The sequence below is a fragment of the Epinephelus lanceolatus genome, chromosome 17 (assembly GCF_041903045.1).
Source record: "Epinephelus lanceolatus isolate andai-2023 chromosome 17, ASM4190304v1, whole genome shotgun sequence".
In the NCBI taxonomy this organism is placed as follows: Eukaryota; Metazoa; Chordata; class Actinopteri; order Perciformes; family Serranidae; genus Epinephelus; species Epinephelus lanceolatus.
The window spans coordinates 13,806,631-13,823,205 of NC_135750.1; the positions used below are offsets into that span (position 1 = coordinate 13,806,631).

The 16,575-nt window shown below is 39.7% G+C and overlaps 1 protein-coding gene across 2 annotated transcripts in view; it reads left to right on the forward strand.

Moving 5' to 3' along the window:
- LOC117248694 (kinesin-like protein KIF20B) overlaps positions 1-16,575 on the forward strand; it is a 70,928-nt gene that overhangs the window by 32,077 nt on the left and 22,276 nt on the right. The window lies entirely within an intron of this gene.

Below are 16,575 nucleotides of genomic sequence, written 5' to 3' on the forward strand. Positions count from 1 at the left end.
TTAAGTTTTGAATAGATTGAACATTTTCGTGGATACATTTTCTTACTGTCTGTATCCAACGACAAAACATGGTGCACGTGAAAACATCCCGCCGCACGAACCTGCATCTGTACACCATGTACCAGGTTTCCTAAAAATAAATCCTCCCTTGATAACTAAAAAACAACTGTGTGGCATGAGCTTCAGAGATGGGCTTTTTCAGTTATTTTCAGGGATGATAGTTCATTTTTCACACGTTCTGTGGAGAAAATGTTAGTGTGAAACCTTTCCCTCAGCTGCTATCAATCTAGCACCAGTACTGCAGGTTTGTTTTAAAAGTTACTTCTGAGAAAGGAGCAACTGTAATGGCAGTCGTAAATTTGGCACTTCTATACTAGAACATAGCAAACTCAAAAAGTTTCCCCTGAAGCTATGTGTACTGGTTTTGAAATGATATATCAGTATATGAAATATTAAGGTATTAAAAAGTATGTAAAGGGGTTGTCATTGGGTGCAAACTCTGTGGTTGCAAGAACCTTGGTCATAAAGCCGATATTAGACCCTCATTTCTTGTGATTCCGCGATTCTCTTTCTCTGTACCTCTCTCTGTGTGTTTACATATAATGAAGCACAACTTATAAAAGGGTCAAATTCAGAATCAAGATCCCCCCCCCCCCACTTAGAATTGAGATCACAGTTTTCCCCCATGACTCCTAGTGGCACCATTGTTTTTCTAATGGAAACATATAGACAGCTAATGTAACTGCATGACACATTTAATTGAAGGGCAATCAACTAAGTGTTTTCTCTACTCTGTAGAACACTTTTGAAAAATGTTTTCCTCTGTGTTTAGTAACAAGATTATAATTGTAACTTAGAGTGCTTTCAGACCTAGAGTTTACTTTCTTTGGTCCAAATCAGGGACTAATTCTGTCACAAAGTATAATTGCAGAGAGTTGGTTCGTGTTCTCATGGCAGCATTTACAAGCGGACCAGATCAAATTCCTTGTGTGAGAAAGCTGCTCTTGATTGGTCAGAATTTCCATGTGGGAAAAATCCAGGAAGTAAACCAAATGTTGAAGAAGACTACACTTGCGAGATAAATGTGACACTTTCTAATGTCACAATGGAGGGACAACTACGCAGGTTGATTTTAGCGCTGCTCATCGTGGACTATATTGCTGTCATTGTTCATTTTAGTCAAACCATACAGTTTGAAAACGAGGCGCGGCTCCAACTAGAAAACAATGTTTTGATGCATTGGATGTGCTGAATGTGCATATTAAGGCAGTACAGGAGGAGGTGCACATTAATAATCCTCCAGGACTGTAACATGCTCATGCTTAACCCAAACAGTGTGTCATGTGACTGCAGTTGGTTCGGTTCAAGGTCGGAACACGTTCTCACCACAAATGAACCACACCAAATTTTGTTTGTAACTGGACCAAGATCACCTCTTAAAAAAGGTCTTGGTCTTGGTTGTTTTGGTGCACTGCAACCTCAGTAGTTGTCAGCGTGTGCTCTAGTCCTGTGTGATCCTCAAAGCACACACAACATGGAGAACAGTTGGGAGAAGGCCTTGAGTAGCATTTGTCCTGTAATACATCAGTCCATTGTTTGCAGTGGTGAGTAGAGCTAAATGTGTAACTAAGGTAATAATCCTTTTAATGCTCTTCTAGATGTTTCAGTGGTCAACAACAGGGTTTTCCGCTGAGGATTTTCTTGGCCTTTTGTTATATAAATCCATGTTGTAACTTTTGCCTGCGAAGTATTGTAGATGCTTTTGACTGTCATCATCTTTGAATTCAGCAAACGATACAGTGTAATGCACAGCTGTCATATGTTGCTGTGGCTCAGAAGGAAATCATTTCTTTAGCAGCAGACCGTTTTGCTAATGCAAATATGGCTGTATAATCACACAGAAATGAGAATATTGTATGTCACAAATATAAAATTGATACAAAATATGCAATATGTTTTTTTTTCTAAAGTTTTAGGTAGTGCACAAGCACATTTAAAAAGTAGGAAAAGTGTTGTCTTTAACTATGGGCCCCAGTGTTGTGCAGTTGCCAGAAGCTCAGTGAATGCAATTTGTATACTGTGTAGGCAATGTGTGACTAGTACAAGTAACAAAGTCACAAGCCAATCCCACTTGTACCATTTAGAAAGGGATTACAAAGTTTTCATCCTATGAATTTGTCGATACTATAGATGCTCTCTGAAACCAATTGTAAGTCACACACTATCTGGAGAGCTAATCCCAGAACAGGCCAAAGAGGCTCCATGGAAACAATTCCAGAATGTGAGACAAACTCTGTAGAAAAGTGAAGCTTCACTGGAGGGTGAACCGGGTTGAGGTTGTTTTCAGGACACCGACTCACTGGAATTTGATTAAATGCAGCAGAGGAGCTGCACTTATGTTAATTTGTTTGTTCAGACTAATGCAAGGGAAGTAGGCTAATGCCTCTGCTACGTTTGGCTCCCAAAGGCATGTGACACATGTATATACACATTTGCACTGCTTGGGTTTACATGACACCACAAATTATTATTAAGCAGCACAGACATCTTTTCCCAAAAAAAAAAAAAGAAAGAAAAGAAAAGATAACCAATGCACATCATATTCATGGTAAATTTTCCGACCTTATTGTCTACAACAAAGAAAACGTTCTTGGTAAAACATATTCTATGGTTACTGTATAATTATGAGTAGAGAAAATAACAAAGAATTAAATAAAATGGTGCATGTAGCCTTTTTTAGCTAACTTAAACATACCAAAATTGGCAGCCATTCCAGTTTTGGAATATTTGTACAGCAGAATATTTTAGTGTTGAATATTTTTGTGAAAAATGTTCTCTGACAGGAAGTAATTATAGAAAGAAAAAAAAATGCAGCTTTTGCCAAATCATACACTTCAAACAATCTATTCTCCCTCTTGAATGTTTTTCAATCTGCCGGCCTCAATAGAAAAAAAAACAATGCTTAATCCTACAACCAAAGATCTTTGGCATCGAAATAAACAGGATGTAATACATGATTCAAGGCCAGATTTTTGCTTCATGTGCATGTGTCCTTAATTTTGACGGAATATTCTCATTTTCTTCAAACCCCCAATAAAACCTTAATTTTAGTGGTGTTAACTTTACACCATGTGATAAATTGTGGCTATTAAACATACAGTAAAACACTCACACATGCATATACCATTCACATAGGGGTGAGAGAAAACAAGCTCATTAAACATAAATACCACTTACAAGGAGAAACACACTCACTTTAGAGATAGCAAAGGCACACACTCCCCCCAGAGATCATATTAAACAAGCATCCCACGCGCAGAGACACAAGGTCGGGCACAGTTCACCCATCGCATCACTGTTCCTCTGTCACTGTCTGCAGAGGTCAAGGCTGGTTGCAGCTTGTGCAACTCCTGTTTCAGAAATCCTTCACTACTTCCTCTTTTCTTTTTCTACCTTTGACAACAGTTTTAAAAAACACATGTTGGTTTGCATTTGGAAAAAGGACAAAAAGAAGAAAAACTGCAAAGGTACACCATTATTTCTACTCATTATTTCCTCTCATTGACTTTATTAACATAAGATAAGGCTTTAATTAGCCCCAGAGGAAGATTCAGGTGTATGTATGTATGTATCTGTACTTATTTCTGCACAAAGGCAGAAACAAGTACAGATAAATAGACAAGTAAAAAGTTAGTATGAATACAATTAGAGATATATACTGTGCAACTAGTATAGGAATATAAGTAGTTATATGAACTATACAAAAGTAATTACAGACAAAAAATACATGAATGTTAATTTTCCGAATATGAAAAACAAGATGTCTCTGAGCAAATAGCAGATAACACATATAAACCAGTCAGTGTTTTCCTGCTGCCTCTTTCATTATGTCCTCTAGATCACAGATATTGTACTCCACGCCACGGCTCCAAATATAGCGACATAGTAAGGCCCAGTAATATCATAAATCATCATTAATGCAGTTTTACGCTCTTGGCTGCTTGTTGCTCATCTTGTAAACACTGAATTTCCCTTGTTTCCGCATAATCCCAAGCGGCAGTGTGCTTGGGAGGTGCTGATTTATTCAGAGTTGTTAGGCATGAAAACACCTTATGCCTGCTCAATCATTCTTGCACGTGCTGTGTCTTAAGTTTACAACTGATAAAGTTACTTTAATAGCAACTGCAATACAAGCCATTATTGAGGCAGCCAATTTCGTGCACAGCAAACCAGAATGAGGAAATGATAATATAAAGATAATATGAAAAGGACAAATAAAGGAGGCTGTGTTTTGCTTGATAGTCATGGTTGAGACGAACTTTGAGTGAAGCAGCTATCATGTGGTGACTTGCTTAATGCTCCAGTCAACAGGCCACTTGTCATTCATGTCATCAGGTCTAAATTAACAGTGCTGCAAGAGTTCAACCTGCAAACAAGTTTTTGTTTTGCATATTTTGTTCTGTGATATAGCATCATGAGAAGCACTCAAACACATATGAACGCAGTAACATTGCTCAATGTACTTTATCACTTCAACACCACACAGTAGCAACTGTTTTCTTATATTAGCCAACAAAACATACAATGGTATTATTTTTTTCAGAATTAAATAGTTGTTTGTCGACTTCATTTTGATTCATATTGTAAAAATGATTATATAATGGTATCCTTTTATAATGTTAAATACAATTTTAAAAACTGTTCCTGAGCAAGCTGTACTTGAAAACAAACAAAATTAGTTGTTTTTTGTTTTATATATAAAACATATAAGGTGAGGCACAGTTATTTTATCAGTTAGAACACCCTATTTGCTTTCATTTACCATACTGCTGTTATGTAGCTATATCTACAGTATTGGAAAATGTCAAAACTGGATTTAACAGCGATGTAGCTGGGCGTGCACGACGACGGAGACATTTTAAACGGGCAATGCTCGCTTGCATGGATACTAATGACATCAGATTCTGGGTGAGTCGTTGATCTCTACTGATTGGTTAGGGAAAAATCAAATTCCCTCCCCCTTGTAAATCGCCTTCAATGGAGGCAATGTCAGACTGAAGGTTCTGGGAGTTTCAGTCTGACACTCAGGCTAGGCGTGACGAGCTTGACGTGACACACAACTCTGTTGGCTGCAAGTGTCACCATTGCTTTACAAACTACCAATGGCATTAACATGGCAATTACAATCATTTACAGTCTCTGTTATATAGTGGGTGATCTCATTCTCTGCTTGGAGGGTAAGGAGCACCCAAATCTCATTGTTTTCCCAATTTGCGGACATTCTGGGCTGCTTTTCTTCTTCTTTGAATTAGCTGCTAACTGCTGCTGGCTGCTTTTTAAATCTCCCGTGGTGGGTTGCATACGTAACTCGTCGTCTAAATGTCACACTCACACCGCTCATGATCCCATCCTGTCAGCTGTCCCATTTATACAGACAGTATTTCTGTGCTGTTACTACCTTGGTTCCCGATCCAGAAGGGAGACAACTCTGTTCCCTAATTCCAGTGAGGCCCACCTTGAGCAGGCCATGTAAAAGGGACTTATGAGTCAGACCCACTGCACTTTCCTCGCATCCATATAAGTTTTACTCCAGCTGTATAACAGTATGCAGCCCCACCTATTTTGGGTTGATTGTGGTTAGGGTGCCATGCCATCTTAGTGCAGCCAGGTTGGCAGATATAAATCAGTCTGACACTCTTGCTCAGGGACTTGTTGGCTGTATTTTGACAGCAATATTCACAACTTCAGTGACAACAACAAGCTTCCCTGAATAACATTTTGTAACCATGGGCAAGGGTATGAATGCACTGCACATCAGAATACAAGGAGGTTTTTTACCATGTTGGAAACAGTAAAACTGTGAAGGATATTTTAGTTTGTAGTGATTTGGCAGGCAAACGTCAAAAAGACCAATGGAAAAGAAAGTATGCACATACATGTCATCACATGGTGTGAAAAAATCTGGCACACATTTAACATGGCACATCCTCTATGCTATTTTTCCATAAGTAAAAGCTAAATGTCCCCATAGTAGATGTATATTTAACAGAGGAATAAGTCACCAAACCATTTTGTTCCACAAATAAATTGTCATTTCTACTGAATGCTGTCAGCCTTGTGTGCAGAGCAATTTGTAAAATCTGATGGCTTCAGCATTTAAAAGGTCAGATCAGTGGTAAAAGTACTGCTACATTTCATTAAAATGAAAGTAAAACAACACTGGTTTGCACATTGAAGTGTTGGAATAGTGGAAAATTGGCATTGTAATTGCAGCAGTCAGCTAATGTTCCTTTGGTGTTGTAACCAAAATTGTTGTTGTTCTTGAGACTCAGTTTTCTGAGAAGCATCTTGACACTTCTTCATTCAACGGAGAGCGAACCTTGCTGTATAAAAGATTGTTTTAAGATGGCACCAAGAGAAATGCTATTTTGAAAATGGATGAGTCAACATTGTGAAGCAGAAAGTTTTTGATTAAAAGTTTGAAATAAAAGTTTTCACATAACTAGGGCAGAGGAATTTTGCAATACTAGTGCCGGACCAATACCAGAGTTTTTAATACTTTTATTTGATAATTTACTCAAATAAATAACACATTTTTTTGTACAAAACTCTTCTGTTAATTTACAGGGTTTCCACAGCCATGAAAAACCTGGAAAAGTCATAGAATATCACAAATGCATTTTCTACGCATGGAAAAGTCATGGTATTAGGAAAAATCATTGAACGTTCTGGAAAAGTCACAGAAATTTGTTGTGAGTAATGAAACTGTTGCTGTTGCTCAGTGAATAACCTTCCACGTAATGTAACACATTGGAAAATGAACTTTCTGTTGCTGCCTTCGTCGAACTTTTTGTATGTATGTCATCATGAACGTTGCTTTATTTTCTGCCTCTCTCCCTTTAAGTTTGCCAGCTACCTGATATAATGTTTAACTAGAATTTGAATCTGTCATGGTTAAAAAAAATGCCAGGGAAGTTTTATTTTTATTGTGGCTCCTTGATAGAAAAGTTTTGAAATTTTGACCATGAAAATGTGTGGGATCCCTGAATTTACCAAAAGAAGCCAGACCTCTCAAATCTTGAATATTGCCGAAACACAATCGGCTATACAAGAACTTATGCAGACAAAATCAAGTGTGCACAGCAAAAGTGGGATTAAAGAATAAGTACACAACATAACTAGACACTCAGTGCCCTTAAAAGTCAGTATTTGCATGCAAAGAATGTTCACATGTAGTTTTGATCACCCTTTTCTTGTGTTGAGGAATAGTTATTTTGTTGTAAGGTGGTACTGAAGAAAAATCAAAAGCATTAAGGACCAGAATGAGTCGAGCTTGTAATGCAGTGAGGAATACTGTCACTTCACTGGTTCGTAGGAAAACAAAAAGTACAGTAATTAAAACAATTTTGTGAGTGTGACAAACCTGTGGTTGGGTTTATTTTATTCCTTCTCAGGAGACTAGAAACAGTGAGAATAAGGACACCCAATACTGTACTTCTTCCTTCCTCAATAATTCAAGCCTGTCAATAGTTAGATCTGTGTGAAGGCATGTTAGTGATGTGCCTACATACTCTGGCAAAAGCTCATTAGCTAGAACATATATGGCCACATCCATGTAACAAGTACTCCTCCAATGTGGCTAGGCTCTTACGACTTCTTGTACCCCTGCTGTTACAATGACATTTTCTCTTTTGATACCAGCAGTGGGAGTATTTATACAGCGGTGAAAGCTCTGCGACGAAACCCCAAAGTAATTCCACTAATGACTGCAGTTCTGCTGACTGACCTGGGTTCAAGAGAGAGAACTGGAACAGAAGCAGAGGGGAGGGATGTGAAGTGAAAAGCCCACAAAAAGATGTAGGTGTTTGTGTTGGGGAGGGGATCATCCAAAGTGATGTGATGTTGCATCAGATTTTATTCTGGGGATCTAGGGCACTTTAGTCAACATTTATGAACATGAACGCATCTCTATAAAAAGGCAGTAGAGACGACTAAGACGAGAAGTTGGGAGACAGATATTGGGATAAGATATTTTTTTGTCCTTAACAGTGAAATAAAAAATTGATGACATAAAAATCCTTAAACCTAAATTCTGGATTGCTATTTTTGCATATTTTTTTAATCATTAAAAGTAATTTCAGATTCATAGACATGGCCTGTCTTTTGTTTTCCTTTTTGTACACTCTCTCTAACCAGTACCTCTTTTCATGCTGCTGCGATGACCCAGTTTCCACTTGGAAAGCAACAGAGCTTACCTCATCTATACATGAGAAAACGATAGAGGGAATTTGAAGTGTCAAGGGTCATGTGAGTGTCAACACATCAATGACTCTGTCAACTTTTGTACAATAGCAGGCCGATACAAAAAAGCTGAAGTAACGTTTTGTACCCAACAACAGTAAAAGCGAGAGAATAAGGTGCAGAGAAAACAAAGAGGGGAAGGTGAGCTTTAAACCAAGAGAGAAATGGGCCAAAATAAAGTGGGGAAAAGGGTGCAGAGGGAGGTGGAGGCAGCACAGAAAGAATAAATTGAGAGAGATTGGTTAAGGTTTGGGGGGGGGGATGTGCCAAGAAGAAAGTGAAATGAAACAAGACTGGGAGGAAGGACAGATGGAGAAAGACAGCAGAGGGAATACAGCAGTGGAGTGGAGAGGGTAGGAGGAAAAAAGGAGAAATCAGGGTGGAAAGAAGAGAAGGGGAAGATAAAAGTGGCAGGCAAGCTGAGACGGAGGAGGGAGGGTGCGGGGGGGTTGTTGGTGGAGGGAAGTTAGATGGCAAGATGAAAGAAAAGGGATTGTGGGTAGGGTGGTTAGATAGGAGCAGACACAATAAAAAGCAGTGGAGGAGAGTAAAAGAGAGCAGAAGAAGCTGACACAGTGGTGACAGTTGCTGCTGAGAGAGTTCAGATCTGAGCGGAGTCTAACTGCAAAGCCTGTACTTAATGTACACATCCATTAACACGACATCTCCTTCATGCTCTCGCTTTACATTTTGAAATGATGGGTGTATACTTAACTGTACCAACGAAAACCCAACAACTTGTCTTAATGTCAGTACACAGTATAGCCTACAATTATTACCTCCCAGACCCAGACACATGGTGCAATGTGTTGACCTTACCATGACAAAAAAGACATAGGCTATACTAATTAACTTGTAAACTCAACAAACATGATAGTGCCTTAACATATTGCTCAGTCACACATTTAGAGACTCCTTAAAAGTGACTCTGCCCATAGTTATTGCACAATAGAAAATTTTACGAAATCTGGAAATGTGTATGTTGTATGCTTGCGTCATTTCATGTATACTTAAAACCACACGGTATAAAGCATTCTATATTTAGTGAAATGTCCTGTCCTCATTCACACAACATCTAATTGATCACAGCTAGCTCTCACTGTCCCTCTCCCACTCCGGTTACACAGCCTGTAATAGAGGCTTTCTAGTTCCATCACAAAACTCCTACTAACTGCGTCAGTCGTCATCACGGAGGCTCACTGGAGAAACAACTGCATGGAAATAGCAGCTAAATATATACTGTGATTGCCAGGCAAGACAGATAAACTATTGTGTTGGCTTATGATTTAACCAAGGAGGTCTTATGTTTGGAAATTTTACTTGCGTCACCAGTTGTGGTGGAGCATTTTGACAGGATAAGAATCCTCCTGAGACCTTGCCAAAATCATTTTAGGTGGTTAAGTGTTAGCTTTAAAATAGGAGGACAGCTTTTGGTGATTTTGTAAGTAAATGACTAATTTTTTAACATTTAAGTGTGTGTTCTTTGTGAAAAGAACATTCATGACATTTGCATGTAGTCCCAGAATATCTGTAAAGCCCTATTAAATAATAATTTTGATATTAAGATAGAATCAGGGTCACTCATCTGCAGAAGCTCTGATGAATAACTCATGTATGCTACTTGCTCAGCACCAGAAAGCAGACAGATAAAGTTTGAGATACGTAAGTGGCAAAGAAAGATGTACAAGCTCAAGATGTCCTGTTCCTGTCTACTCACATTGGGTCGTTTTGTCACTTTTTGGATAAGCCAGCAAAACCGTGACTTGAAAAGTTATTTATGAACCTAATCTTTGCCTTAAACCTACAGGACACCTCACGCCTTAATGTTCAAACACAGATATGTTTTATATTATTTTGTGATCATTGATTCATGAAGAAACAATTCGATTTTTGCTCCTTGTACTACTGGCATGGCGGCAACACTTCCTTACAGATTCTCAAATTTCTTTTACCTGACCGCTGATAAATTCTAAAACTGACCATCACAACATTGTACAGGACAATATGTACAACTAATGGTGCTAAAATACACTTACAGTTAGATGGACTGAATTGTGTCCACTGACAAAATCGTCTCAGATGGGAGGTCTGTATTCTGATATCAGTGTAGTATCTTGTATCAATAAATGTCCAACCCAAATAGGTTTACAAGGCAGAAAATCAATTTCTATGTCCTGTACATAGATTTATGACCAACTTATTGTACAAATTAAGGGAAACATGAATTGTATGTTCTGTATGTCTTCATACCTGTAGAGTGCAAAATTCACTCATTTGCCGAATTTTCGAAGCTTTAGAAATAAAACTTGCCAGACGTTCGCCACTCAGTCTGACTTCTCATTTCATCAAACCAAAATAATTTAGGATTTCTGTTCTGTATTCATACAAAGGTTTACACAGGTTATCATATAATTAATGTACAATAAGAGTAGGCCTGGGCGGTATGACAAAATTTTCATATCACGGTTTTAAGAAAAAATCATATCAGTTTCACGGTATTTTGCTCAGGTTCGGCCAACTTGACATGCTGCTGTGTTGTGCTATGGCCCATCCAAGTGCCGGAATTTGTTATTTACCTGACAACGCCTGAACACAACACAGCTCCGCTCCATTCATTTGGGCTCCACTGACTGCGTACAGAAGCGATACGTAGAGAAGCCAGCGGGGTTGTTTACCGTTTGCCGAGCCAAGAGGCTGCATGAAATGTTAAAGCATTTTCCACCTAAGTTATTACATATATTTGAGTTATCTCCAGGTTTACTGCACTGTTTGTCATCTACTCGCTTTCAAAAGTCTGCCACGGACATTTACACAATGTCACGGATAAACATGGGTAAATGCATGAAAAAAAAATCATCACATATCACCTCTGATAATGGTTTATTCATTTAAAAACACATTGTGCTAGTTTAGCACACTATTTCATGTAGTTTTTATCTGCTGGAGGGTCGCGTAGGGGAGCGTAGCGCGACAAAAATAAAAGAGCCCCGTAAAATAGAGAGTTGTCGCGTGACAGACAGGAGTTGTCGCGCCGCTCCCGTTGCCAGTGGAGCCGCTGTAATTGATTAACAGGGGGGCAAGCTGCTACGGGACTCGTGCTGCAGACGTGTCGCGCCGCTGACGTGCCCGGTGGAGCCTGGCCGTAACTGTCTCGGACTCGGGACGGGTCGTCTTCGGTCAGGAAAATGCAGTCCGAGCCGTGCTCTAGTGTGCTCACCTATGTGTGTGCGCTTTGTCTGTGTGTGTGTGTGTGTGTGTGCGCGCGCGCATGCATCGGGGCAAAACTCTGCCGTGCGCGATACAGAGGGCAGAGAAGAATTGTAATCGGCGGTGCGCCGCTGCTAGTTGCATATAGGGGAAACACTGCTCTTTTTGGTATGAGTTCTTCTGGGTCTTCGTGTACAGTTGCTTTGCTTTCAGGAGTCTCTCCGGCAGCCATTCTCGCCTCTAAACTTTTCTATGCTCTCACTCTCACCCGCTCAAGCATGCCTGTGGTGTGCAGCGGTGAAATGGGTCCCCGATGAAACACTTTCCCACCGCACATGTTCTGGATGTTGTTTGGGCTATTCACCGGTATTGTGGTATATGAAAAATTCATATCATAACGAAAATAAATACCGGTTTTCGGTACAAACTGGTATACCGCCCAGCCCTAAATAAGAGCACGGGCTGAGACAGTCACAGAGCTCACGGAAGCGTGCATTGCTGCGTCCTGCAAAACCACACCCATCTTGGAGAACTACCAAGGTGTTAGGTCTCTTAAAGTCTCTTAAATAGCCATATATTTTTATGCCTCCATGCTGGCAATAGCAGTGGCCAGAGTTATAATGTTACCGGGTTGTCTGTTTGTACATACGTAAGTACAGCCCTTTTTTGAGAATGCGCTTTCTCGAGAACTCCATGAGGGTATCTATTCAAATTTGGCACAAATGTCCACTTGGACAATGAACTGATTAGATTTTGGTGGCCAAAGGTCAAGGTCACTTTGACCTTGTGTCCGTCTCATTCTCATGAACGCAATATTTCAAGAACACCTTTAGGGAATTTCTTCAGATTTGGTACAAACGTCCACTTGGACTTAGTTTGAACTTATTCGATTTTGGTGGTCAAAGGTCAAGGTCACTTTGACCTTGTGTCCGTCTCATTCTTGTGAACGCAATATCTCAACACCTTGAAGGAATTTCTTCAAATTTGGCAGAACCATTGAAATTAACAATGAAGTGATTAGATTTTGATGGTCAAAGGTCAGGGTCACTGTGACCTCATAAAACCTGTGGATGCATGTGTAACATGGATGTAACTGTCACTGCAACTTGACTGTTTCGTGGAGGCATACAATCATGATTGGTAATTTTAGCTCTCAGGAGTTGAGGTGACCAAACCAGACTTTGTGTCTGCTGGATGTGTAAATAGTCAACTGTTAGCAGGTTAACAACTACAACTTGGTAGGACAGTGGTGCATTAGGACTCTGTGTCTGGATTTGTCTGTCTGCCTCTTTGCTTCAATACTCTGCATTCTGCTACTAATATTGTGTTGTTAAAGGCCCCTTATATTTCGTAAAATACATATCACTGCCTACCATGTAAAAATTACCAAAATAGCATGGATTGAAAAATTCCTAAGCTATCCTCTTAGAAAATATGAATTACATGTTTTATTTGGTTGTTTTGACGCTGGTAATTTGTACAGAAGGTATTGTGTGTTACATTAAGCCACTCAGAGATAATGTTGCCTCTGGGAAAGAGAATATGCAGTTTGCCAGAGGGTGTTTTCAATCACCTGAAAATGACCCCTACAGCATATCTCTTTTTCATCCACTCACTCGGTCTCTCTCTGTGTGAGTCTGTCTGCCAGGGCAGCAGGATCTTGGCCTATCCTTGATCCAGCTGAGAGTCAGCGGAAGCACAGGCAGAGAACAGGTTCACCACTGATTAATGGGACATCACTTAATAGGGCCTCACAGAGGTCAGGGAGCGAGGGAGAGTCGGAGAACGCGCAGACAGGCTAAGACAAACAGTGAAGTCCTCGGCACTTTCAGCCAGAATAGCAGATTTGCATTTTTTCAGGTCACTCAACCAAAAACAACAACCCATCCATCTCGCTCAATTTCACTCTTTAGCTCTTCATTAATTGGATAGAGTGGGTGAGTATTTATGGTGTGTGAGCGTCCGTGCGGCTGTGGTTGTGATGCATCAACGAAATGTAGACAAAAGGGAAAAGAGATGAGAATGTACCACATTAAATAAAGTTGTGTTGTTATGGAGCTCAAATGGATTTTCTCCAGTACCTTTGAGTCAGCAAGTTACTCACTTTTGCTTTTGTTTGCTGCTGCATCAGTAATTCTGGAGAGATTATCTAAGTTATTTGAGACCATATTGGCTGGACACCACACAAAAACATTACGTAGGTGGCCATTCCAGGTTCAAACCCTTTTTTGCTCAACAAAAGGAAGCAACTCAATTGCCAGAATCAAAGCCGCAAGCAGGTGTCAGGCTAGGCAAAGTCATTTATATTTCCACAGCTGTCACAGCATACATTGTGACGGAAGATTAGAGTTATGTCTGTGGTAATATCCTACATATACCTAAAAATAAAGGGTTATTCTCTACTGGCCTTCCCCGGGGAGCTTCATGCCACCAACTCCATTGCCTAGCAAAGGTGGCACCCACAGCTTCAGAGAGGCAGGGGTGCGAGCAGGCAGAAAGGCAGGTGTCAGGTCTGTGCAGAGCACTGGAACAAAAACAATGACGCATCACTGACAGCATGATAATAACATCCAAAACATAAGTTTCACTCTCAGTGGTTTCTGTGACATAATACTAATGTTTAAAGGCACAAAAATACACAGAGCTACCTATACTATAGGGTCCCACCTAGTGGAAAAGTCACACCACACCACTGTTTCTATGATTTAAAATATTTTTACTGAGAAGCCTATATGTAAAGCAGTAAAACAGACTTCCATCACATCTCATTTCAGACATTTAACACCAAAAGACAAACAACACAAGAAAGTAAAAAAGGCAAAACAAATACAACACCATAGAACACATATGTCAAGTAGCTTATTACTTGTTTCCATGATTACAACATGGACTTGTTCACATGTATTTTTATTAGGGAAAGTAACAGGGTGTGTTCCCTGGACGCGTCAATTGTGAGTTTAAGATTTTTATCTGTTAGAGACAAAAGACAAGTACCAAGCAACATCACTGGAGAAGGAGGCAGGAGTACCACCACAAAAGTTTAGCAATGTACTGCTGTGGATGAAGGCAACGGCAAAATGCCTTTTTGCTCCCTTACAAAAAGGCCCACCAAAAAGAGAAAAAAAAATCAATATCAGTTCAGGATTATATTTAGAATATTTTCACCACTTTACCTTGCAGTCAGACAGCCCTTTCCGATGGGAAGCTAAAGCTGTTATATCCGTTTGTGCTCTCTTCAAAGCCACCAGAAAAGTCTTGTGGCCCCTGAAGACACAGACCTTAATGCTCCTGGAAACCTCAGCGGCTCTTAAATCTTGAACAATGCTTCCACTGCTTCCATTTCAGTCATACATGTGTTTTTCTTCTTTGGGTATGTTTCTCTGAAGTTGCTGTGTTTTGTGGCATTTTCATAAAAGGCATGTCTGTGAGTCCAAAATATGAACAACACAGAATTTATACAAGTAATATGCATCTTCAAACACACAGAGCCTGTTGGTTTTGAACATTAAACATGAATGCAGCAGGAGTAGAGAGACACTTGGAGTCCAATAGTGCTTATTAAAAGAGACTCTGTACCCCAAGGTGGCAACAGTGGCACTTCATCTACAATCCCATCAGGACCTGAACTATATAAACTTGTAATGCTGCCTTTCAAAAGGGCATGAAACAGTAAACCATATAAGTTCTTCCATTGCGTTAGTGTCTGAATAGGTCATGACAAACTCAAACTCTAACTGAAAAGAAACGGTGGTTGGTGTGTGTGTGTGTGTGTGTGTGTGCGTGTGCGTGTGCGAGCATGTGAGTGTTTTGTGAACCACTTCTCTCAACAGCGTTGGTACTGTGCAAAGAGTGCTGTAAACTACATATATTATCAAGCAGACAGCCAATACTTGAATAACTCGTGGGCTCTTGTCAAACCTGTTCACTAGAAACAAAACGCAGTAACTTCCTCCACAGGTTGCATGGCAACCACATGTGAAGACAGAGGCAGGTAGTCTCATCATCCTGTAGCTTTCAGGCATGTTTAGCATTGAACATTCTTGGCTCAAGTGGGGCAGTTATTTTCTGACATTGCAACTAAACTAGTGCGTGACATTGTTTGTTTTTAGAATGATGTGGGTTTTTTGTTTGTTTGTTTTTATGCAAGTCTTGGTAGCTAATTGAAGTCATGTTGAAGAGAATGGGGAAGCTGTTGACTTGAGGGCTGCAAGGATTAGTCGACTAATCGATGACTAATTGACTATTAAAATAATCAGTGACTATTTTAGTAGTCAACTAATCGGTTTGAGTCATTTTTCATAGAAAAGTACCCCAAAATACTCTTACTGCAGCTTCTTATGTTCAAATATTGGCAGCTTTACACACTTTCCCATGATGGTGAACTAAAACCCTTTGGTGTGAGTAAGAAACAAGACATTAGATGACATAATTTTTCAACATTTTAACACATTTTTCGATAAAATGATTAGTCAACTAATCGAAGAAATAATCGACAGATTAGTCGACAATGAAAATAATCGTTAGCTGTAGCCCTAGTTGACTTAAAATCAACTTTTCCATTTGTATGCCTCTGCGCCAGCAATAGCTGTGGCTGGAGGCATTTGTTATCAGGTTGTTCATATTCTCGTAATTGTGATACGTCAAAAACACCTTGAGAGAATTTCTTCATATTCGCACAAACGTTCACAGGTCAAGGTTACTGTGACCTTGCGTCTGTCTCATTCTCATGAACACGATATCTCAAGAACACCTTCAGAGAATTTATTCTAATTTGAAACAAACGTCCACTCGGACTCAACAATGAACTGATTAGAATTTGGTGGTCAAAGGTCAAGGTCACTGTGACCTTACGTTGGTCTCATTCTCTTGAAAGCAATATCTTAGGAAGGCCTTTTGAAAGATTCTTCAAATTTGGCACAAACGCTCACCTGGACTGAAGAATGAACTAATTTGAATTTGGTGGTCAAAGGGCAAGATCACTGACTTCACAAAACATGTTTTTGGCTATAACTCAAGAATTTATTTGTAATTATTACAGAAGGACACAAATGTTTAATATGATATGAT